We start from the raw sequence: 24,739 nt of genomic DNA, 5'->3' as shown, positions 1-24,739 counted from the left end.
TATCCAAGTTTCAGTCATTCACTTTTTTTTTTTTATAAAGGAGGAGTTGAGGTTAATATGAGGAAGGTTTCTATTGCTCAGAAAGCTACTAATTTATCACTTAATACAATAGGTTAGACAAGAAATATGATAGGAAGACAGATATAGCCTTTTCCTCTTAGGGAGCCTCAGGCTTTCTTTCAAGGAAAAAACTAACCTTTTTTTTTTTTTTCATGTTTTTGTTATATTTTCAAGTGAAATGGCAGAAATATGGAACATCATTTACAAGACTCTGACAAGTACTTTGTGCAGTACAAGTGAAGAGTGAATTGCAGTTGCTCTGAAGAATGACAGTGAGTAAAATCATGAGTCACTTAAAGGTCACAGAAAATTTCATTGAGAAGAACCAGAGTATATTATCTTCAGCTATTTAAAAACTGAGTATTAAGCAAAGATAAGGAGAGTACTTTAAAGAGTATCTAAGACTGATAGTGTATTTAGCCAAAACTAAATACACTCTCTTCCCTGTACAGGTTTTAGAACATGCACTTTGTCTTTGTAAGTCCAATTGAGGGAATCACAGAACAATAGTTATGAATTATTTTGTTGATTCTGTTGGAATTTTAAATAAGATACAGCATCTAATCTTCTGTCATAGATAATAATATTTCAGTATAACAAGAAGCTGTAAAATATAGCTGATAGTCATAACAAGTCAGACTAACTTTCTATGAGGATCAAGAACATAGTTTTGATTTTGCCTGTTGTGCATGCTGTACAGTAGCTCCCCTCTTCATTGCTTGATTAGCCTTGGTACTTAATCTTCCTTACTCCGTACAGTTACTATCACTACTATGTAATGCTAATAATGACACAAATTATGGCAATATTAAATGAAGTGGTAGCAGAGTATTTAAAGGTTGATTTTTTTTTTTTTAATTTTATTTTTGAAACAAGATAGTTTACACCCCTTTTTTATTTATCTCTGGAGGAATGCTCTTATTTTTGAAGGATAGCATTGAAATTGGATATAATACCTGTATAAACAGTCTCTAAAAAAAAATCCTTTCCAGAAAATAAGTTTTGCAAGAAGAAAATTTGAAAAATTTACATATATTGTAGTTATTTTTTTACAGATCAAAATTGAGTCTTTGCTCTAAAGTGAGATCTAAGTACTGAAGAAGTCATGATTTTATTGAAAACACATAAAAATGTTGATGGACTGACAAACAATTAGCCATTTTCTATGACAATTCATAGCACTATCTTCCTGCACTCTGTATAGTCTTGGTTCTGATGAAAAATGGTAAAAACATAAAAATTTGTAGATTTGATAGATTCTGCATTCTTGAATCTTCCAAGGACATAGCCTATTGTGTAAGTTTTCAAAATTTTCTTTAGTCCAGTTAGATTGTTTTTCATATGTTCCAAAGCAGTGGTGTTTGTCACAATCTTTAACATCTCTTAATTGCAGATCAGTTTCCCAGTAAGAAATAATGATTTCACTAAATACAGTCAGCACATTATATCACTGATTTTTAAGTAATTATACAGAGGCATGTAAATACTGAAACAACAAAATTACTACTTTTCCTCAAATGTTAATAGCACATTTCTTTAATCCTTATGTATAGAATATTATATTGTCATTTCAAAGAAATCTCTTCCGTCTGTCATGCAGATTAGGCAAAGACAGGATGAATTCACTGAGTAAGCATCAGAATCTTGTTATTAAAATGAGAGCATTAGCAGGATCTGAGTGAAAAAGCTAGTAAACACAGTGTGAGGACAGCAAAAATTTCTTACATTTTATAAGGTGAAATATTGGTAGGAAATTTTTGAAAATTCATGAACAAGATGTTGAAAGATTCCTCTTAGTTAGTGGATAGAAATTGAAGCATGTTTGATTAATTGTTTCCATGTTCCTGACAAAACAGAAAAACATTTTCATGAACTGCTATGGAATTTTGGCATGTTTTGCTGTAACCCCAAAACTGAAAAAACAAACAAACAAACAAAAAAACAATTGGGGTACTCATGTGGCCTGAGAGCTGTAACGTAGATTAATGGATTTAAATAGGTATATCCCAGGGAATGATATTGATGCTGGCATCTGTATGATGCTGACATCTGTATTATTCATGTTGTTTCTGCATGTTCACCAGGAAAGGAGCTGTAAATAGTCAGGACTGATAGAACCATATCAGTGTCATTGTTTTCAGGGAACCTGTAACATGAAAAGGAATTGAGAAATTAAGAAACAATATTTTGATATGTTTAAAGAATAAACACAAAAAAAAATTAAGTATTTCCATCGTTATTTATGCTAAACTGACATATTACTTTCAGTGTAGCAGTTAGAAAGATTGGTACCTTTAACTCAAGGTACTATGATATTGTGATATTCAAACTCAATAATTACATATGTTTTGTAGCATTATACATATCTTCATGGAATGGTTAACGTTTCAGATTGAGTACTAGTATTAGAAAGCCTGTGGTTTAAGTGCTACCGGGGAACACAATTCCATGATGTATTTATTATTAGTGAAATGTTATTCCTGAAATAATCAAATTAATTATGAAATTGTAGAAGATGAAAAAGCTTCTCATGGAAGTTACTGATGATTGCAGAGTGGGTCTTGCTCCCTGATAAAATGAATAGGACACACAAACCTCATAAAGACTGTAAAATAATTATTGCATTTATTCTTGGCAAATGTATTCTGGGCTGCATAAAATGATGGGTGGCCGGAAGGGTGAGGGAAGTGATTGACTCCTTTTGCTCTGCCATCATGTGTTTCATTTGCAATAGTGCATCCAGGTCTGGGGCTCCCTCCAAAAGAAAGTTGTAAAGATGTTGGAGCAGGTCTAGAGGAGGACTGTGAAGATACTTAGGGGGCTGGAGCACCTATCCTACGAAGAAAGGCTGAGACAGCTGGGCTCATCCAACCTGGAGAAGGGAAGACTCAGGATTGATTGACTTTTTACATGGGCAGCAATAGGACATGGGGGAATGGTTTTAAACTAAAAGAAGGGAGATTTAGGTTAGATGTTATGGGGAAATTTTTCACTCAGAAGGTGGTGAGGCACTGGAACATGTTGTGCAGAGAAGATGCAGATGTGCCATCCCTGGAAATGTTCAAGGTCAGCTTGTATGTGGTCCTGGGCAATTTCACCTAGTACCTAATTTAGTGGCTGACAACCCTGACTATGTCAGAGTGTTTGGAACTGAATGATTTTTGAGGTCCCTTGCAACCCAAGCTACTCTATGGTTCTGTAACAATGCATGTTATCTGGAAAGGTTAAAAAAAATAAAAATAAAGACTTAAAATGATAATGGTAGAGTGATTCAAGAAAATATGTGAAATATGTGATACAGAAGCTAGAGATATAAAATCCTAACCCTTTTCAAGATCTGAAAGGAGTTATGAAGTGCGTTTCTACTTAGGTCTTAATCTAAGGCTAAGCAAATGTAAGACATAAATCAAACAGAAAGGAGACTAAATAAGATGATGTAAAATTTAGATATCTGGTTCTGAGTTTTAATTTGCCTTTGACTCTATAGAAAAAGACTTTAAAAATCAATTTGAAATGCCTCTCCTTGTGTACCACAGAGGGGCTGACTAACAATTTTTTACACATTTGTCTTGGTAGAAAGACAGAAATTAATTTAACACCTAGTTTATACGATTTTGTGCTCTTACATTCACATAACTTAAACATATTTCATAGTCAATATTGCTTTTCTATTTCAGATTATTTGTGGAAGAATACCACAGGAGAAAAAACAATTCTAGTCTGGAGGTTTCATAAAGTTCTGTTAATGTCTTTTTTATGATCCACTGTTGTTTTCTTAACTTGCCTGCAAGGAACATTAAGACATTCGAGTAAGAAAGATGTTATGATTTACTTAGATATTCATTCAAATTAATTAGTTTTTCTTTTAGATGATTATCACTGCAGCAGATTTGAAGAGATTTGTATTCTGAGAAGTTGCATGTTCATGGCTTTTTTTTTTTTCTTTTTCCACTTCAGCCTTACCAAAACAATTCATTTTGGAAAATGGCTGATGAATGTTCGTAAAAAAAACAACCTTACAAAATCTCAAGTTTAAAAGTACTGTGGTGCTGGATTGTTCCTACATTTCTGACATTTCTTTCTAAAGGCAACAGTTTATGTACAAAACAAACAAACCAAATTTTTTCAGGCTCCTCCTTCTGGATTTTATTTTTACAAGCTGATCCTGACCGCACAGGCAACCCCAAGTTGTCAACAAGATAAGTTCACAGTACTAGCCTTCCAAGCTGTGTTACTTTCAAATTAGTATTTCCAGTGCTACTCTCCGCTCTCATGTACTCATAATCTCCCAGGAAAAAAATAAAACAGTGAGGTAGTGTCATGGTTTCATGATTTTTCGTTATCAGTATTCCACATCATAACATCATGTAATGCACTGGGGATTTGACTGCTGATGCTCAAGTTCCGGGTGCCTGTCCGGAGGAGAAGAAGAGCTACATTTCCCCAGGGGGCTTTGCGGTCAGCGAGGAGATATAACTCCCGGTAAGGTCACCTGATGCTCTCTTCTTCTTTGCCTGCTTTGCCTGTGCTTCTCTGCCTGCGCTTCTCTGCCTGCGCTTCTTCATCAGCTCAACTGGTCTGCACTTCTCTTCTCAGCGTTGTGGTGAGGCCGATCCACCTTCCAGACACACATTCTCTCTCTCTCTCCTTATATTCTGCTGACACTATATTTAGTAAATTAGTTTGTTTCACCTCAGATTGGTGCCGCTGTTTTCAATTATTTCGGGGTCCCCTATTTTCCTTTTCCGGGGGCACGGATCCACAGATCCCTCTGCCCTTCTAGTCACGGAACTGGGCCGAACCAGCCCGTAAACTGTTGACAGGTAGAAACAAGAGTTTGTTATTTCATTTTAAATTAATTGAATAAAATATATAGTTTGTAGTTATTGACAAATAGGAATCAGCTTTTGGTATCTAATTTATATATATATAAATATATAACATATATAAATACCAATAAATACCTGGTTCCTACTACATATATATGTACACATATAAAGTGTGTGTATATATACACATAGTAGGAATCAGTTTTTGGTACTTAATTTCTATGCGCGTGTGTGTATATATATATATATTTACTATAACCAAGACTGCAAAGATTTAAAAGATGTCAGTAAGGAGTGTAATTTAAATGATCTCCCTCATGATTTAAAAACCCCATGTAGTTACTGAAGGTCAAAGTCGTTTATACTTTGAGCCCCAGGGAAAATAGTGCAGTAAACAAAAATTTTGGTCAAGAAATGATTATAAGCTACGAGCAAGATAAAACATACAGTAAGCACGAACCACAATGTTATTTCAAGAAAAATAATTTGCATGAATATAGATAAAGCAAAATCAACCAGAAAGAAATGCAACTTTAAATAGGTTGCTAAATAACTCTTAAAAGTATCAGAAAAGCTTAAATACAGTGGATGTGACCAAGAGACAGCCCTTTTCTTTATTATTTTCTTGCATCCCAAATGGTAGACCCTGTCTGACAAACCTGACTTCATTCTATGACAAGGTGACCTGCTTAGTAGATGAAGGTGAGGCTGTCGATGTGGTCTATCTGGACTTCAGTAAAGCCTTTGATACTGTCCTCCACAGCATTCTCATGGAGAATCTGGCTGCCCATGGCTTGGATGGGCATACACTCTACTGGGTGAAACACTGGCTGGATGGCTGGACCTAAAGCGTCGTGGTCACTAGAGTTAAATTGATGGCTGGTTACAAATGTCGTTCCCCAGGGCTCAATACTGGGGCTGCTTCTATTTAACATGTTTATTAACTATCTTAATGAGGGGATTGAGTGCACCCTCAGTAAGTTTGCAGGCAGCACCAAGTTGGGAGGGAGTATTGATCTGCCAGAGAGGAGAGAGGCACTACAGAGGGAGCTGGATAGGCTGGATTGATGGGCCAAGGTGAACTGTATGAGTTTCAATAGGGCTAAGTATCGGGTCTTGTATTTTGGTCACAACAACCCCAGGCAACCCTAAAGGCCGGGGGAGGAGTGGCTGAAAAACTGCTGATGGAAAGGGACCTTGGTGTATTGATGGACAGTTGGCTGAATATGAGCCAGCAGTGTGCCTAGGTGGCCAAGAAGGCCAATGGCATCCTGGCTTGTATCAGGAATGGTGTGCTGAGCAGGACTAGGGAGGTAATCCTGCCCCTGTACTCGGCACTGGTGAGGCCCCACTTCAAGTTACTGTGTTCAGTTTCGAGCACTTCAATTCAGGGAGGACATTGAAGTATTGGAGCAGATTGAAAGAAAGGCAACAAGGCTTGTGAAGGGCTTGGAGACTATGCCCTATGAGGTGTGACTGAAGGAACTGGGGCTGTTTAGTTTTAGTTTTAGGAAAAGGAGGCTGAGTGGAGACCTTATTGCTCTCTTCCAATACCTGAAAGGTGCTTACAGCGAGAGAGGGGTTCGTCTCTTCTCACTGATGACAGGCGACAGGACAAGGAGAAATGACCTCAAGTTGCACCAGAATAAGTTTAGGTTGGATATCAGGAAACACTTCTTTACAGAAAGGGTTGTTAAGTACTGGAATAGGATCCCCAGGGAGGAGGTTGAGCCACCATCCCTGAATGTGTTTAAAAACAGTTTGGATGTGGTGCTCAGGGACATGATTTAGCAGAGGGTTGTTAGAGTTATGGTACTATGGTTAGGTTGTGGCTGGACTTGATGATCTTGAAGGTCTTTTCCAACCTGAGAAATTCTATGATCATAAATCCTTATTGTGTAAAAAGACTGATTTTTAGCTCCATCAGCTGAAAAACCAGGTTAACTTATCCATGACTGATCAAAGATACCAACCTCACTTATTTATTAGGTCTTTTAAATAACCTTTGTAAGTAGAATTTTGAAATTCGCTGTTGATGAAAAAGTTATGTATTTAGTTTGTATTTAAATTTTCTATCCTTTTTTTTTTAAAGATACTATATTTCTATACATGAGGGCCAATAATTAATTCCTTGCACTTGAAAGATGTGATGTAGAATTTAATAACATAGCAGTATCTACTTAGGCCTGTATAAAGCCCTACAAAATGGTGCAGTCAGAAGTAAATTACTATATCCTGTTTATTTCAGGGAAAGAATAGATCAGTCAGCAGAATTTCAGTATCAATAATATTAACTTTGCTGCACATCAGTTTAGTATTAAAGTTTTACTAACAGTGTTATAATGCTTAACATAGGGTGAAAAGGGACAGTTTCCTAGGAAGAGTTAGAGTTCATAAAGGAGAGAGAAAAAGAGAGCGAGAGAATTAAGAGAAAAAATTCTTAAGATAACAATGAGCACATTCACTTAATGATGCTGTGTGTAACCATAGGTCCTGAAAAAATAATAATGACTAAATATTTAGTTGCTACAGTTACTATCCTTGATCTTTCTGTGAACCTCCCAAAATGACAGCAATGAGTACTGTTGTGGATCGAGGCCAGTTTTGCACTTTTGCCCACGGACCATAATTGAAATAGATTAATGAATAAGAAAATGCCTAAGAGATCAGTCTTACAGCGTTTTCCGAAGTTTTTAAAGACTAAACTATACCTTAAATCTGCCCAATTACTGTATAGTATTCCCTTTACAGCATATTTTTTTCACTGCCAAGAAGCCAGCTGAGCATGCACTCCAGAAATACACAGAAATTGTTATTTATACTCCATAATTTGGATTGTTATAGAATTGATTATATGGACAGTATAGTTTTCAGTGGTGTTCAAGGATGTTTTTACTGTCCTTGTATAGTGCAACCCATTTCAGGAACCTATGCAAAAAAAATCGGCTGTATGAGGGGAAGGATAATTATGAATTTTAGAGCTGCCTCCATATATTTTTTTCTGTAGCTTTTCTGAGAATGTTTTTTTTTCTTCAGGTTTCTACTTATCATTAGTTATATATTTTCAACTAAGTATCATTATCTCTACCTGAATTGCAGTGAAAGGCCAACATACACTTTTAATGAGAGTTTGGTTTGTTTTTCACAGCACATTTACTAATGAGTAATCACAACACAATTACTAACTAACTGAGTTAGTTAGATGAAACACAAATTTTTCACATCTTTCATCAAAAGTACTTTTTCCTCTCTTAGAGGAAAAGGATAGAAATAGCAGACTACAGCCCAAGAGTAACAGAGTACATAAATTCTTGTTGACTTTTTGCAATGACATCACCTTCTATCACTTCTTGCCAATTCTGTCTTATTTAGCTGACTGAGAGCAGATGATGTGGTCTGCTTCTTATTAATTCCTGGACTCTTCATTTAGTCTGTTAGTTTCTTGTTATTTTTAGATCCTTGTTATAAAACACTTCAGTTTGTATACGAGCATTACATTTTTTCCAGAGTATATCTGACACCTGTATGTGATTGAATAATTTCTTAGTATTCTGAAATATATGGATATATATGGAGAATATATTTGAGTATATATAAGAGGAATGCTACTCAGAGCTATTTCTTGAATCTAAACTCTGTCCTGAATCTGAATAACACAATGAACATTTACAATCTACAAACATTCCCTACAAGAGGACTATTGTGTAATGTTGATCTTTCCCAATAGAAGTAAGGAAGAAAAATGGTTATCTTTATGTATCATGACCTTAGGTTTCCCCACAGTTATGAAGAAATACGGAAGGAAGATTTATTTTGCTTCTGTATTCCCCTGTTTTTGAAGGTAGTCTAACTTATACAATCTACTAAGAATTTCTCCAATATGGGGACGACTGGTGAATGAGAACATCTCATCAAATTCTTCTACTGGTTGCTAAGTCCCACATAGCTACCTGCTTAGCAAGATGGGGAAGAGAAGTGGAAATGTATCAGTGGGAAAGTCTGTGGGTTGAGATGAAGATGCTGTAATAGTTGCATGCGCATTACAAGCAAAATGAGGAATTAATTTTCTACTTCCCATCAGCCATTTCCAGGAAAGCAGAGCTCTGTGATGCGTAATGATTACTTGGGAAGACAAACACTCCTTCTCTGTTTTTCCACTGAGTTTTATTGCTGAGCAAAGTACCACTGGGTCAGTTATCCCAACTGTCTCCTTTCCCAGCCTCCCATGCACCCAGCCTCCTCACTGACAAACCAGCACGAAAGGTAGAAAAATCCTTAGTTCTGTTCAAACTCTTTTCTGCAATAGCTAGAATATGGTTTCTATTTTCAAAACTTGGAATTATGTCACATACAATGAAGACAATGAACAATGTGTTAACCAGAACTGGGACAGATATTCAAATAAGTTCTTATCTGATTTACTGTGGACCTTTCTGAGAAAGAAAATGAAATCTGATTATTCGGTTAAAATCTGCATGCCTTTAAATGTGTAATTGTGGTGTGTTGACCTTGACAAGTCAATCTTAGCAGTAGAATAAAACATAGTGAAGGGTTTAAAAACTGAAGGTAGTTTTAGGTTTCACTGACTACATGAACCATAAAGAATGATTCTAAGGCTCAAGAGTGTTGAAGATTGGTGAGGTTCTGATGCTGATGCCTGAAATATGATGCTGCCATTGATACTTTTGCCAAAAGTCATTCAGACAAGAAGTGAGGTGATTACAAATAATGGCACTAAATCATGTGAATCACCAGTGTGTTAAATTGTCTTGTTATATGAGATATCTTAATAACGCAAAGCACAGTATGACTCTGACTGATGTCAAGAAATATGATAAATTTGCATAGAATTTATGAAACTACCTGAACTCTCTTAACCAGATCTGAATACATTGTAGACTTAGCCTTGAGAAAGCAAAGTTCGGGAAATTCACCAAGATGGGGATTAGGACTAATAAGTGAGTGTGTATGTACACACAAGGTATTATAGGGTAAGTGAGGAAAGAACAAAACCATGGCTGCTACTTGTGTGGGGATATATCATAAGTACAGTGGACTACATTTTGTTTTTGTAGCATGAATTGTATTTAGTTTTGTTGTTGTTGTTGTTGTTTTTTGCACCAATTTACATGCTTCTGAAATGAAATGGAGAGGTTAAAATTTTGCTGTTGTATCTGAGATGATGCAGTGGATAGCAGACTCAACTTGGAATCAAGCTTAATACAGTGCCAGTGCTGCTACAAATCCTGGAGAATAAATATTTAATTATCTCTCCCTAACCAGTTGTGTTAAATTCAATAGAACCTTTGTGGTCTTCCTTGAATAGGAAAGCATGTCAGCCTGAGGAAAAAATAATATATGACTTATGGATGGAAGTAGCAACTAGAAAAAGTGGAGATATGGATACAGCTCACCATTTGTTTAAAGAATTTTTAACTTCTGTAGTTTTTGTTAGCGCTTTAAATCCACAGCCACAGCTGTTACTTAGATGTTTTTCTTCCCTCCCTTCATGTTTGATTATTTCTGTACACGTTCAATGAGATAATACTTGAGATATCTCATGCTAACACATTTTTCCTTTGCAGGCTTCTAAGTCCCTCTTTCTCTCCAATCAATTTCACTTATTCTTTCACTGGCTGTCCAACATAACAAATGCATTTTAAAGGAAATTTAAAGTGTTGGGTTTTTATATTAAAAAAAAAAAAAGTCAAGAATGACAACCAAGCAGCTAGCTCATTTCATTACAGGCAGTAACAGTTGAAAGGTAAGGGAAGAAAGGAAATAAGCATTTCAATAGCAAACAGTGGACATTTAATGTAGAAGCAGTTACACATGGGAGTAATCATCAATACACAAAAGAAAAATCCGGATGGTGCACTCATTATTTACATTATTGCACTCATTAGTTACATTATTCACCTCCGGGTGAAGCCTGACCAGGGCAAAATAGACGCGGAAGATTATCTCCATTGACCTGCTGGTCATGCTCCTTTTAATGCACCCCAGGATCCCATTGGCGTTTTTGGCAACTGCGGCACACTGCTGGCTCATGGCTAATCTGTTGTCCACCAGGACCCCCAGGTCCTTCTCTGCAGAAGTCTTCCCTATGGCTTTTTTGTACGTTCACAACTAAACTAGTCAGCTTAGATTTCAAAATTGAACTATCTGAATATGTTGTTAAGGAATGACCTAAATACCACAGTTACCACAGAAGTTTTAATAAGAATGCTTGTGTTGATTCCAGCTGAGAAGTTGTAAGCTTCTTGCAGGATCCTTGACAATTGAAAGAAAAAACTCTGATGTGTTTATTGTCTGTATTTATAGTTTGTACACAATTACTTAAAAAAAAAATAATTGCATGGTTAATTTCTACATTGTTCAGATGGAAAGGCATTACTGAGATCAGTCAGTCCAATCTACCTGTTCTGCATCAAAGCCCAAAAACACAGCTATATTGCTATATCTATCTTGTTGATTGCCCTTCTGAATATCCAGCCATGCACTGTTGATGCAGTTCTGCAATTCTATCTTAGAGACGTCTCACCACAGAAAATTGCAGAATCTAATAAAAATGCAAGTCCCTGAAAGTTGCTATGCTTGGCATGCCTTTTTTAAAAGCCTGAAGCAGAACAAGATGATGATGCTTTTTCACATAACACACAAGTTGGTGTAAGGTCTACACCTGTTCCTAAAGGTCCTGGACAAGGACCTTTAGGAAGAGTGCCTTTATCTTTGTCTGTAAAGGATGGGGAGAGAGAAAAAGAAATGTTTCACTACAATTACCCCAAGATGAGCTATAAACACCTCATGATTAGTAACAGATAACTGACTGAAAGATTACAATGACTGCAGCAACACAGCAAAAAGAAACCATAACAGCCTTACATAAGGGGAGCAAGTTCTACGATCTAATAAGGAGGAGGGCTGAAAAAAGAGTTGTCTTCAGACTGTAGGAGGTATATCATAGGAAAGCAGGGAGGTTGTTACTATGCAGCATGTAGCAGTTCTCAGACTTCTTCCTTTTTATTGGCCCATAAGAATATAAAAGATATAAACAGAAGATTTCCAGTCATTTTTTAACAGGACAGTACACTTTTCATACTTTACTTAAAAAACAGTGACAACTAGTCTATTTTATTGAATATATGGATTAAGAGTCCAGGATCTGGATTTAAGATTCCACTGAAAAACTGTAAAGGACGAGTCATCCTGGTTTTTCTTATATTGATGCCAAATCTCTTTTCAGCAGCTTAGAGGAACTACGTCAGAACATGGCTTGTTTTTATGTTCTTTATCTCTCTTTGGATACTTTGCCTAATGCTCCAGCACACATGCATATGTATTCTGACTAGACTCTGACAGATGGCCTGTATCAATGTTTTTCTAGAAAGAGCTGTGACTAATGTAAGCTGGCCCCATTAATCAAGTGTAGTCTCTATGGAAATATTCCCAAGATGTGAAATGAATAATTTCAAAAGGCAAGAGATAGAATGGACAGGCTTTGTATATGTAAATATTCTCTCTGGTTTTTGTTTGTTTGTCTGTGGAGCAGACAGTATTTGAAGTGTGCATGCTTGGAGCTTGTTCTTAAGGGGTGCTCTGTCTTCATAATTTATATAAGTACTATTAAGTTGCTAAATTTTGAAAGTGGAAGATATATTGTTTGAGGCTTTTAAAATGATATCCTCAATTAATAACCTCTGGGCATATCTTTGGTTTGTATATGAATTGAAGCTGAAATATGATATTTTCTTTAATAATTTCCTTTCTGTGCAGACGCTGAAATGGTGTAAGCTCTCATTTCACAGATATATTTGATTATGCCATCTACATATGTGGGAAAAGAGTAAAAACAACCTTGATTGTGAAGAAACTTTATCCATGATTTCCCTAGGTGAAGAAAAGCGAAGAGATTTTATTACACAATGGAAATAGAAAACTCCTATTTGGGCTGAATGAAGAAATGAGGATGCTGTGGTGATGTTTTGGGAACAGGCTTTAGACTGTTTCAGGAAGACAGAGAAGATGAAAGATAAATAAGGAAAGGAAGAAGAGTTCAGGACCTATTATCACGCATTAACAGAAACCTCCATAGCTGTATAGCCTGGATGAAGTGTACAAAGTTTACAGATGAGGAAATCACCTTCTGCATTCTACTATAGAGGCAGTAATTAGTGAATCCTACAATCCTCGCTGGACATTCAGTAGCTGCTTTTCCTGGATGAGTCAGTGCTCAAACTGGGTAGTGCACAGAAGGCCATCCTGATTTTGACAATGTTGTTTATGCTAGCATTCATCCACTTTTGAAAATACTGCCAGCATTACAATCAGTGTGAGTCTGGCAAAGAGATGCCCAGCATAGATTGAAGTGATAGCCTGGAAATGAGATTCCTTGTTTCACATCCTGTGCTGAGTCATGATGAGAGATCATGGAGGTGAATTTCAACTTCAAAAGTCATCGCCCTGCCGTAGGCACAAACACATAGATGTCTGAGATGCAATTTCAGAACCATAGTGAGATAACAGGTATAAATTCAGCTTATCTGCACCATATGTCAAACCCTCGCTGTAGTCAAGAGTGTCTCAGTCACTTATGATTAATGCAACTGTCATGCTTTTGCTTAGCCCATACTCTGTGGTTTCAGCTAAAAATGGCTTACACAATTCAGGAGATTATGATTAGCAATATGAACAGAACACTGCAGTTGATTAAGAGTCACTGCAGCTATCTTGGTATTGTCAGGGTTGTTGCTGGATCTCTCATCATTCCACAGTTGCGCTGGAAAAATAGGAGACTAAGGACTAAGGTAAACACCAAAGGACAGAGGTAGTGTGGTAGTGTGGGGTGCATTGAGGAATAGCACAGAAGTCAGAAGACCTTGTATGCTCTGCAACAAGACAAGTGAGATAGGTTCCAAACTTGAAGGCAAACTATCTGGCATGCTGCCTTACTTTGACTTTGCAGACCACCTAATTCTGCAGGCTCCTATGAAAGCAACCTCAGCAGCACTTTATCACATTGAACGTAACACTTCAATATCTTGTAGAAGTAACCCATAAATTTGACTCTAATTACATAAATAATTACATAAAATTACATAGCTTACTCTGTGGATAGACCCACTGAGGCATTTTCTCAGCTTTGCTGAAAATATTATTAGTAACATACAATAAAGACAAAATACAGAAAGAGTTTGTTTTCAGCTCTGTTCTTTGAATTTTCCATCACCAGTTATGAAGACAAAATATATTCATGGGGATTTGTTTGAATAATGAACCCTTTTACTTAGAAAATTTATTTTTATATTTCATTGCTGATAAGCCTATTAATGATAAGATCCAATGGATGCTAAAGAGATTACTTAAAAATCCAATTATTGTTGTTACTTAAGTTAGAACTAGCACCGAGAGACAAAGTTGTTAAGATAATAGGGAAAGAAGGATAGTGGTAAGTTATATTCACACTGAGGATGCTGAGGAGTAGAGGAGTGAAAAGTGCCACTGCTCAAACACTGGAAAATATATCTGTACTCTGTGCAGTTGTTCAGACTGCTGCAGAGGTAATGTACAGGTTTGATTTGAATCAAATTAATATCAGTTCAGATTCCTTGCCTTGTCAGTTTCTGAGCCTCAGGAATGTCTCCAATGCTAAAATAAAAATAATAATGAGGATTACAAGGAATATAAGTAAAAAAGTCAGCAGTAACTTGCAACACTACAAAAATTGATAGCATTGTGAATAACAGTAGGAAATGGTGCTGTTGAATTAAATAAAATTCAGATTAAAATCTTCTGCCTTGTAATTTTCTATAGCCAAACTCAAGTGGGAAGGGAAGAAGAGGTTACCTTTCATTAGGTGGTAAAAAGCATCCTTCCATCAGTGACAATGAGAAAGAACATATTGTTGAGATAGACAGTAAAAAGAGTTTTTAAGACAGTACTGTGTTTTAAAGTGGTATTATTTGAATATTTAAATGTGCCAATTCAGTAGAGATGTTGTTTCTCAGAAATTTTTGATGAGGTAATTATAGAATGCTGTTTTAGTATAAACATTGTAGAAAAAATATTTGAAAAATTGAAAAAAATTGCCAAAATACTTATAACTTAGTAATTTCAGTAGTTTGCCTATTAAAGGTGAGGTATTTTTCATAGTTTTGTCAGTTTCAGAAATTCATAATTTTCTAAAAATATTTAGTAGTTCAAATATTAATTTTGTGTAAAATTAAGAAATTTCTCACAAAACACTGATCTGCCTTACATCACTGCCTTACATTGTGGTCCTTTACAACATGGAAAGATATGAATACAATGGTCCAAAACCTGTACAACCTTAAATGTTATTGGGAAAGCTTATCTTGAATTTCACAAAGTGTGGGTTTAAACTCTGGTTAGAAATACTCCCACTGAGCCTGTCAGAAAAATTACTTGTCAAAATTTATCTCTTTTGATACTCTCCTCTGGATGGTTGTGCCAACAGAGGTACATAACATGGTTAGAATAGAGCAATAGGCTCTGGTAAAAGTGCAGAAGAAGCTGGAAAAGAAACAAGGATCATGTCTGTTGAAATACTTTGTTCTTCAGCTTCAGACAATGATTCATGAATAACTGTTAAAATAGATAGAACTTTTACTGCTAAAATCAGCTGAAGATCTACTTCCTGCAATCTAATAAAAGATTAGATAAAAACAGAAAGCAAAAGAGTTGTCTAAATTGCTTACACAAAAAACATTATGTCAACTGACTCAATCTTATGTCAGTTCACTTTTCTTTCCATGTTAACATTTAAATGTGTCAGTGTGTAAACGTGTAACCATTGATTTTACACTTGAAAACAAGGGGGATGCCAGCTCCTCCTGTTTTTTTCCTAAGCAGCATGCATTGGTGTAAGGGCACTTCAGCTGGGCATGTGGTCTTTTGGCTTTCTTAGAGGATAACTTCTTCATTCTTCTCAAGTATTTCCATTGAGTTTCCCTGTTTTTTTCTCCTGTTGCCCCAGCAGTTACTGCCTCATCATCATAGGACTTTGTATGTGCTGCAGTGTTGCCATCACGTCTCAGGGCAGCAGGTTGAGGGCCCCTGCTAACACCCTGTCCCTTAATATAGTTATGCCATCCCACACCTTCTCATATGAAGGCTCACTATCCTCCTTTTCCCCTCTTCAGACCTAGTTTTAAGCCCTTCCAATGAGCCCTGCTAGCTTTTCCCCAAGGACCCTTTTCCTCTTTTGAGAAGGGTGAACTCCATCCAGAGCATGTTGACTTCTGGCATGATGACATCCTTTATAATCCTATGTTTTATGAGTTGCACATCAACAAGTATATTCCTTCCATTTTTTTTTTTTTTCTATTTATCTTCATGAAAGCTATAGAGATCTAGTTTTATTTTGTCCATGGAATGTAATTTTTTTTCACTCAGTCACCAAGCAAGCAAAGAGGTCAATCTCAAGGATTTAGTTTCTTAATGAGAAATAGTTTTGCAACCAAGTGCACATTTAATTTTCTTTGTATTCCATCATCTCAGATTCTCAATGTAGTGCTTATTGGCAATGACCTGCCAGCCATTCTGGGTCTTACAGGATGAATGAATAACTTTTCTGAATGCTGCTGAATATGTGATAATGTAATTAGTGTTCTTGCCAACTGAATTGAAAATGAGATGTATCTCCAGGGATCACTGTACTCATTTGTAAACATATATTTTTAATTCTTCCTTCTTTTAAATTTAGCAAATACATATGAGCTAATCAAAATTCTCCGTTATACATTAAAATAAAATTATACTGTAGAGTAACTGGACACTTCTGATTTGGCAATTAAATTTCAATTTGCACAGCACTTCTTAAGAAAAAAAGAAGAAAGTATGTTTGTAACTTTTTCTTGTGGTCAAAACTATGACTGATAATTACTTAATTTTACATTCAGACCAATATATATTGGATGAAGAGAAGCAAAGTGCATAATTTGCAGGTTACACAATATATTAGCACTGTCCTGAAGAAAACATGACTGTTAACTCGTGTGAATGAGAGCAATTAATTTCCTTGATTTGTTCTAGACAGTACAGCATTTGATACAGTGACAAAGAATCAAATAAAACTAATAATCTTAATACATGATATTTAGAATGCAAATATTAATCATTTTGAACCTGTTACTTACATACAAGAGCACAGGATATATTATGGAGAATTTTGTCCACTATTTTAAAGTAAAACATAGGGAAATAATTCTTTGGAAACATAAAAAAAGGCTGGTTTTCTCCTAGAAAAATGTCACTAGGGATCAAGCTTACTCAGACTCAGTGTGACTTAGGCTGTATATCACTGCCACTGCTATAGACAACGACTTTAAGTTAGAAAAAAAGGGAATAAATCAAATATTTATGCTCATTAGGAGAGATGAGGGTGAAGGTGATACATAAGCCTGAAGCTATTTGTAACAGTGATGATTCCCTTTTCAGCTGAAGAAAATAACACAGGTGTTTCTCTACTTCAGCCTTCTTGACAACATTGTCAAGTGATTTGTTGCTCAGAATGAAAAAGATAAAAAATTATAATTTAATAAAAATAGAAAGTGAAAAGAGAAATGCAGGAAAATGAAAAGAGAAATGCAAAGCAGATACAATGAGATTATGCAGCAAGGTATTAGCTCCAGAGGATCTGGTGATCAGGTGTTGTAAAATAGAGAATTAATGCAATAAGACAGAGACTAGACCAGAAAGCAGTACCTGTACTGACTGAAATTAGTTTATTTTAGTACAGATAGTCAAAGTGACGTGAGGAATAATGAGAACAGTACTTACATTATAAACCCTTCCCACTCCTGAGAAGTGTACTCAGGACACTGATACCTTGTCTGAACAAAACTACATTGAGCTGTTAAGAGCAGATAAGATTTGCAGAGTAATTGTGTAGTTATTCACTGCATGATGTTGGAATAACTAAGAGATGAGGAAATCATATCAAAGAATTCATTCTATGAACCACAGAATCGTGATTCAAGGAAGAAGCAGGACTGGATTCTCAATAGCTATCTGTAATATTTTCCCCTTACCTCTATCTCTTGCAGTTTTCCCCTTGTGATATAGATGTGCACTCTATCCCATTTCCATACCTTGGGACTTTGGTCTTCTTGCATGGCAATGTTCTCTGGAGGTGAGTGATATGTAAGCTTGTCTGAATCATAAGAATATATTATTTCATTGCAAGATAAGGTGAAGATGCATTTCAGCATGAGGTGATGTTGTAACTGTGTGCCTTATACCAAAATTAACCTTTTTCAATACCATAATTCATTTGTGGCTATAGTTCCAGCCTTGACATATAGTGGTTACTTCTAAGAAATATTTCTCCCTTTGAATTTGATAGATGGATCTTTAAAATTTGTTAACTAACGAATGTTTAAAATTTTAGCATTTTATATATTCTGCAAAAATTGAAGAATAACTAAAGATGTTAGTCACCTCCCATTTTTATTAAAAAGCTTTGTCTTCACCTTGACAAATCTTTTTACCCTGGAGAACACAATATTATGATGATGATACTAAATACAAGTATAGATGTATAAAATAATTGCTATATTCAGATTCTAATTATATATATATTCTAACTATTTTCTCAGGTGATTCTTCTCTTGTATCACAAAGAGAACTTCTGATTGTGAGCAACTGAATGGTTGCTCTATATATATGGCATTTATACAATGTCTATCCAATGTATGTATCAGAATATCTATAAAAACACCAGGAGTTCATTTGAAAATTTTTAAGACAATAACAACTCCAAAAAAGTTTCAAAAGCTTCTCAGATGCCTTTTTTTTTTCTTTTTTTTTTCTTTTCTTTCTTTCTTTCTTTCTTTTTTTTTTTTTTAATATTTAACGCTAAAGTTTTCTCACTTGATGATTTTATTTTTTCTTCTTTGCTAGATGGAAACAGAAATAATAATCTTTGGGAGAAGATATGTCTTGCTGATAAAGTTTTAATTCTAGCCCACAGATTTCCTCACTTCTATTCTGACACCCATAAATATTCAAACTCAGTGGGTATTTGATCTTCCTGGTATCTGTAAGTATACTGTAGATTTTGATTGTTTTAAGATGGAAGACTATTTTGTTTTATTTTTGCTTTCACAGTTGGCTTTCTGTTTTTTTTTCCTCCACTTTATAGACTCTTGTCTTTTTATTAGTTCTGTGTTCCCTGTTGTTTTTATGTTTTGCATTCCTGCTGTCACTACAAGAATCTTACTGTAAACAAGAGTGTTGTATCTCAGTGGGTTATTTCCTGTTAATAACCTGTGATACAGTGTATAAATAAAACAGAGAGGAGTCCACAGGTGCAATTTATTAAAGTTATTGCAATGTGACTTCGGTAATGCGCTCAAGTTCCTTAAAAACTTTGGAGAGTTCTAAGCTGAAGGTGACAGCTACATATTGCAGTTCAGGAGAGAAAAACAAATATCTACATAATGAAATATAACTAAGTCCAACTTAATAATAATTGCAACTCAGTGTCAATACTTGAAGACATATGTGTACCTCGTTATAATTCAAATGAAACAGCAAGGTGACATGTAATTCGGGTTAGGCTAGGTGAATGAAATAAAACAAACCAATCAGAAGGTCTATTCTCCTTATACTTGCATTGTTAACTATGTGACAGCATATCCATAGAATAGAATCATAGAATGGCTTAGGTTGGAAAGGAATTTAAATATCTAGTTCAAACGCCAACACATGAATGTGTTCTGTTTCAAGAATGCCCCTGATAGGCTTCACATTATATGATTGTATTTCAGATATTTAATTTTGTTATTTGTGTGGAGGAGAGCTGTGAAAAACGAAGAAGTAATCATGCTGAGGTCGTTTGACTCCTTAGAGCTAGTCAAATCTTCAAATTACTCCAGTGAAGTTTGGATTGGGGTTTTAGAATAGTGCAACTAAGGGCAAGCCCAAAATTTTATCAGTAACAGTGTATCTGCCTGTGCACAGAGAGCAGAGATGTTAGTTCTGAAGTGTCTGTGAAGGCTATTGTGCTTTCCATTATTCACTGCTGTTTGTAAAAAAATTCAAGCACAAAGGATTCAGTGATTCAAAGAGAAAAAACAGTGCTTAGAGCAGCCAGAAAGCAATATTCACTCTACCTCATCTTTATAAGCTGTGAGTTTGTTAGCTCTAGTAAAAGCTGTTCTGCATTTTGGATTACTTAGAAACCACTTCATACTTAAAGAAGACTGACAACTGACCTAAAAGTATCTTTTTGAAGCTGTTTTAACTCAATATGCTGATTTATATTGTCTTGGTTTTATGATTTTTATTTATTGGTATTCCACATCATAACATCATGTAATGCATTGGAAATTAAAGAGTTAATGCTCTAGTTCCAGGTACCTGTACCAGAAGAGAACTACATACCCCAGAAGGTTTTGTGTTCAGAGAAGAGATATAACCCCTGGCAAGGCCACAAGACTGGAGCATTAATTCCTTCATATTCTTCTAGGATCATCTTATAGTTCGTTATCTTCTCCAGGCTTTGACATCACTCCACAGAGAGTGTCAGTGGTACCATGCAAATGTGACCAGAAGTTTTGACCAGACATAAAGCTGAAAGAGAAACTTTCTACTTATGGAAAAGAGAAAGCCTGCTCAACCCCATGTCCTGCTTATTCTTCCCCTTCCTTAACTATATTTGTTATCATGAAATCATAAAATGGCTTGAGTTGGAAGGGAACTCAAAAGACATCTAGTTCTAACCCCTCTACCATGGAATGTCCAGCTGTAATACAACCGGACTCCGTCTTAGCAGTAATATTGCAATAGTCTTATGAAATATGTATTCAGATGACTGCATTATTCTTCTTAAATATATGATAATGGTACACAGTTTTAATGTGTCTGTGTGTTGATTTGCAATGAGCACTTAATGATCTTAACAGTTTGAATGGTGTCATTGATTGCAAAGAGGAAAAGCGTGACACACAATCTATAAGGTCTATCAAATTCCAAAAGAAACATGAACACAATGAATGGTGGTTCATGTTCTAAATTGTATTTTGGACATTCTGTAGTAAACTTTTTCACCATATCAGAAGGAATAAATCCTTTTCAGCACATCAAAGTGACTGATGAGGACGGTGAGTGTTTGCCTTTACTTAATATACTCCACCCCTTACTACCTAATGCACTTGATTAAGATAGATAAGGCGGTTATAAATTGATGTTCTATGTGAGTCAAATGCATGAAGTTCTACTGTCATTCTCTCAGCTGAATGTATGATTCTATATAAATAATTGCATTTAATGGAGTAGAGAAAGAGACTGATTCAGTTTCTTAGGTTTTGAGGCATCGCAATGGGGTGTAAATATTAGGACAACAGTCTGTCTGAATCAGGAGAGGATTTAAATTTGAGTTTATCCATGCAGTGTTCTAACGAGCTGGTTGGCTGAAGAAAGAAGGGTAGAATATCTGGAGCTTTTATTTTTGTTTTTGTAAGAGATTATTTTTTTACATCATTGTCTCAAAGTTTGCTGGAGACACAGATGGACAAGTCCAAGCAAATTCTGGGTAAGGGTTGTGAAATCCTTTGTCTGAGGGACACAGATGGACAAGACCAGGGGCAATGAGAGAGAGAGATAAACTGCAGCTTAATGGCCGTAAAGTGGTCTTTTGTGTGGACTTATCTCAAGGAAGATGGCAATCTCAGGGGGTACTCACATGACTCTTGCTCAAGCAACCAGGGATGTCATGTAGGCTGGCAGAAGAAGGATAAAAAGGGGACCTATAACCATGAGGTTTAGGTTTTCTGGCAACAGATTCTTCATGAAGAAGAGGTTTCTGACATGAGAAGCCTCACGACCTGCCTCTCTCCCTCCTGGATTTGCTCTGCACTCTACCACGATGCTGAAGAAGAACAAAGGTGTCTGCCATCAGATTCCTCACTACGGAATTCCTGCATGCTGACGGACTCTCCTGGGCCTGCTACCTGAGTCCTGCTGCTTCCTCCCGGATTGGCTCTGCAACTTCTTCCTGCTACCTGCTTGCTGCCCAAGGCCGGCCACGCTGCTGCTGCTCTCGCCCTGCTGCTTCTGCCTCAGACCTTCGAAACGGCGTGCAATGGGACCGCTGCTGGATCCTGATAGTGACTATCCCTGCTTTATGCAATTCTTGCTTCTTTCCTATCTTTTCTATCACCCTCCTTCCCTTCCTCGTCTCCCTGATTAGGATTTATAGTAAACTGGTTGGACCAACATTTGAACCGTTGTTTCTTAATCTCACGCCGGGTGTGTTATATTAAAAGAACCTCATCTCCCTCCTATAAATTGGAGCAAAACAGTCTTATCATATATTTTACATAAATTAAAAAAAAAAAAAAAAGAGAGAGAGAGAAGAGGAAAAAAACTTTTTGAAAAAAAATCCATAGAAAAATCTGGTTGAGGACACTGGTCCATTTTCTTACATTAGTTTTGAAATGAAGAGTAAAATTTTATTCACCAGAGAAATTGTGAATTCATAATACAGTGAAAAGCCCAAAGAAGAAAACTGAAAGTCTTAAAAGATTCTGAAAGATAATTCGATGAAAGAAGTGGTGTTTTCAGCAAACTTGAAGGTTTCCTTTAAGCTGACATGCCTGAGAAAAGGAAATGACATAGCCAGAAAAACGGCTGGAATATCTAGAGAATATCATAGTTTGACCAAAGACTATGTGAAGAACTCATTCTCTGACAGGTGTGTTTAAAGTTTCCTTTATGGTTATTTATTTTTGAGTGTGTTTTTTGTAGACTTAGACACACAGGTGAACTACACTGAATTAAGGAGTGAGTGGTATGAGGCAGAACATATTTGAATAGTCAAAGACAGTGGAAGCTGATTTTTCTTTCTTTTTTTTCTTTTTCTTTTTTCTACTTTTTCTCAACAGGGCCGTTACCTTCACACTTACCAAGCCAGGAGAGTACAGTCACATGCCTGAAGTTGAAGATACACCTTCAGCATTTCAAAGCAAATATCGGATTTTCATGAAAGTTTATGACTTATCAAACCAGTTTCTGATCATGTATTATCATGAAATATCAACTTCTATTTTTAAGAGCTAATTCCTTTCTGTGTCTTATAGGTACAGTTAAATGTCACATTAAGAGGAAGTTTTTCATTCAGAGGGTGGTGACACACTGCAAGTAGTTACCCAGACAGGTTGTGGATACCCCATCCCTGGAGACATTCAAGACAAGGCTGGATGTCTCTCTGGGCAGCCTGGTCAAGTGGTTGGCAACTCTGCCCACAGCAGGGGGATTGAAACTACATAATCATTGTGGCCCTTTTCAACCCAGACCATTCTATGATTCTATGATCAAAGAGTAATTCCCTATAATTTTCCAAGACAAAATTATCTTGATTTTACACATTTACTATGTGAACTTTTGTGGAGCACTGGTAAACCTTTATTTCAATGAAGATTTGTATACATATGTATGAAATGTTTACATAACAATGTTTCTGACTATAAGCAATATAATAGTAAATAAGATTCGGACTTAACGACAATTAAGTGATAAATCTCTAATAATTTTATTCTAACGTTTTATGACAGACAGGAAAAAAGACAAAAAATAATTAACCTGATGTACTTTTATATTTGCAACTTCTACTAGTTCATACACTATTTAAATTCTATTTATCAAGAGAGAAGGAAAATATACCTGTATTTGTATTTAGTAATTTTGAGTGGATAGCAAAATACCATTTTGACAACAATGTGAAAAAAGTATCTGTTTTGGTAGAAATTCAAGTTTTCTTAATCTTCTGTATCAGTGGAGTCTACTAAATTTTTAAATATGCTCAAAGCTAAATTACTTTTATGTACCTACCACACTGACATTTATTACATTAACCCTTTGGATTTAATAAGGTAATATACTTAGAAATGAAATTAAAATTTTTCCTGGGGATTTCTTAATGCTTTTTCAGTTCTCTGATAACCAGAAAGAGAAGCTTAAAGAACAAACAAACAAACAATCAAACAAAACCCCTCACAAACATACTGCATTTGTATAAGCTTGCTTATCCATTTATTTGATTTTTTACTTTTTATATGTTTGGTTGATATTCATAGAATCATAGAATGGTTTGAGTTGGAAGGGACGATCATCTTGTTCCAACATTACTCCAAATTCTATTCTGATTTCTTGTTAATTGCTTTGCTTATAGAACTATAGGCAGTTACTCATTAACTTCATGTGTAAATTGGTTAAAGCTAAATAATATACCCAAACAGCAAAGGCTTTCTCTTATAATGTATGAAGAGTTGGCTTCTATGTCAAATACTCAGCCATAACATGTAAAATATGTTTCTCTCCGAAATCTTTGCAGTGAGAGCACTATCTTAAAAACAAAACAAAAACAAACAAACAAACAAAAAAAACAACAAAAAAAAAACAAACAAGGGAGTTAGTGGAAGACAAAAAGTAGGACTAGATATTTTTTAAAAAAGATCAGAACTGAGATACTACTAACAGAAATTAAAATTCAAAAGTAGTAGGTAAACATGAGGGTACTCATTTCATTTGAAGGAATTTTTAAGTATTCTCAGATCAGTGAGAATATTTTTGTGAAGGTTTTCAATGTATGAGAAATCCAATCTTGAATTCCTGCCTGGCAATGCTGTGTTTTAGCAGCAGTTGTGGTATAAATATGGGCTTCAACAGGAATGGATCAATTCAAACCTACAAGAAGAAATGATGCTTTCTTTGTGATAAATTGACACTGAAGCAAAATCTTGGCTATCTCCTATATTATTTAGAGGAGCATTGATCAAAGGAAGAGAGCTACAAAGAACTAGCTTTGCTGTATATTCTTTACTGAT

The 24,739-nt window shown here is 35.7% G+C and overlaps 1 long non-coding RNA gene across 2 annotated transcripts; it reads left to right on the top strand.

Annotated features, from left to right (window-relative positions):
- Nucleotides 1-4,227: 4,227 nt before the first annotated feature.
- On the top strand, nt 4,228-20,765 carry LOC146544305 (uncharacterized). Of its 2 annotated transcripts, none has more exons than XR_014883609.1 (4): nt 4,228-4,542; nt 17,957-18,042; nt 18,813-18,951; nt 20,264-20,765. It is a non-coding gene; the product is annotated as an uncharacterized LOC146544305 (long non-coding RNA). The 2 variants fall into 2 exon arrangements; XR_014883610.1 differs by lacking the exon at nt 4,228-4,542 and adding an exon at nt 4,563-4,883.
- Nucleotides 20,766-24,739: the final 3,974 nt, after the last annotated feature.

Source organism: Meleagris gallopavo, chromosome 5, assembly GCF_905368555.1.
Source record: "Meleagris gallopavo chromosome 5, MGAL_WU_HG_1.1, whole genome shotgun sequence".
In the NCBI taxonomy this organism is placed as follows: domain Eukaryota; kingdom Metazoa; phylum Chordata; class Aves; order Galliformes; family Phasianidae; genus Meleagris; species Meleagris gallopavo.
Note: the sequence above shows the minus strand (reverse complement) of the source record. Positions and strands in the feature narration are given on the sequence as shown.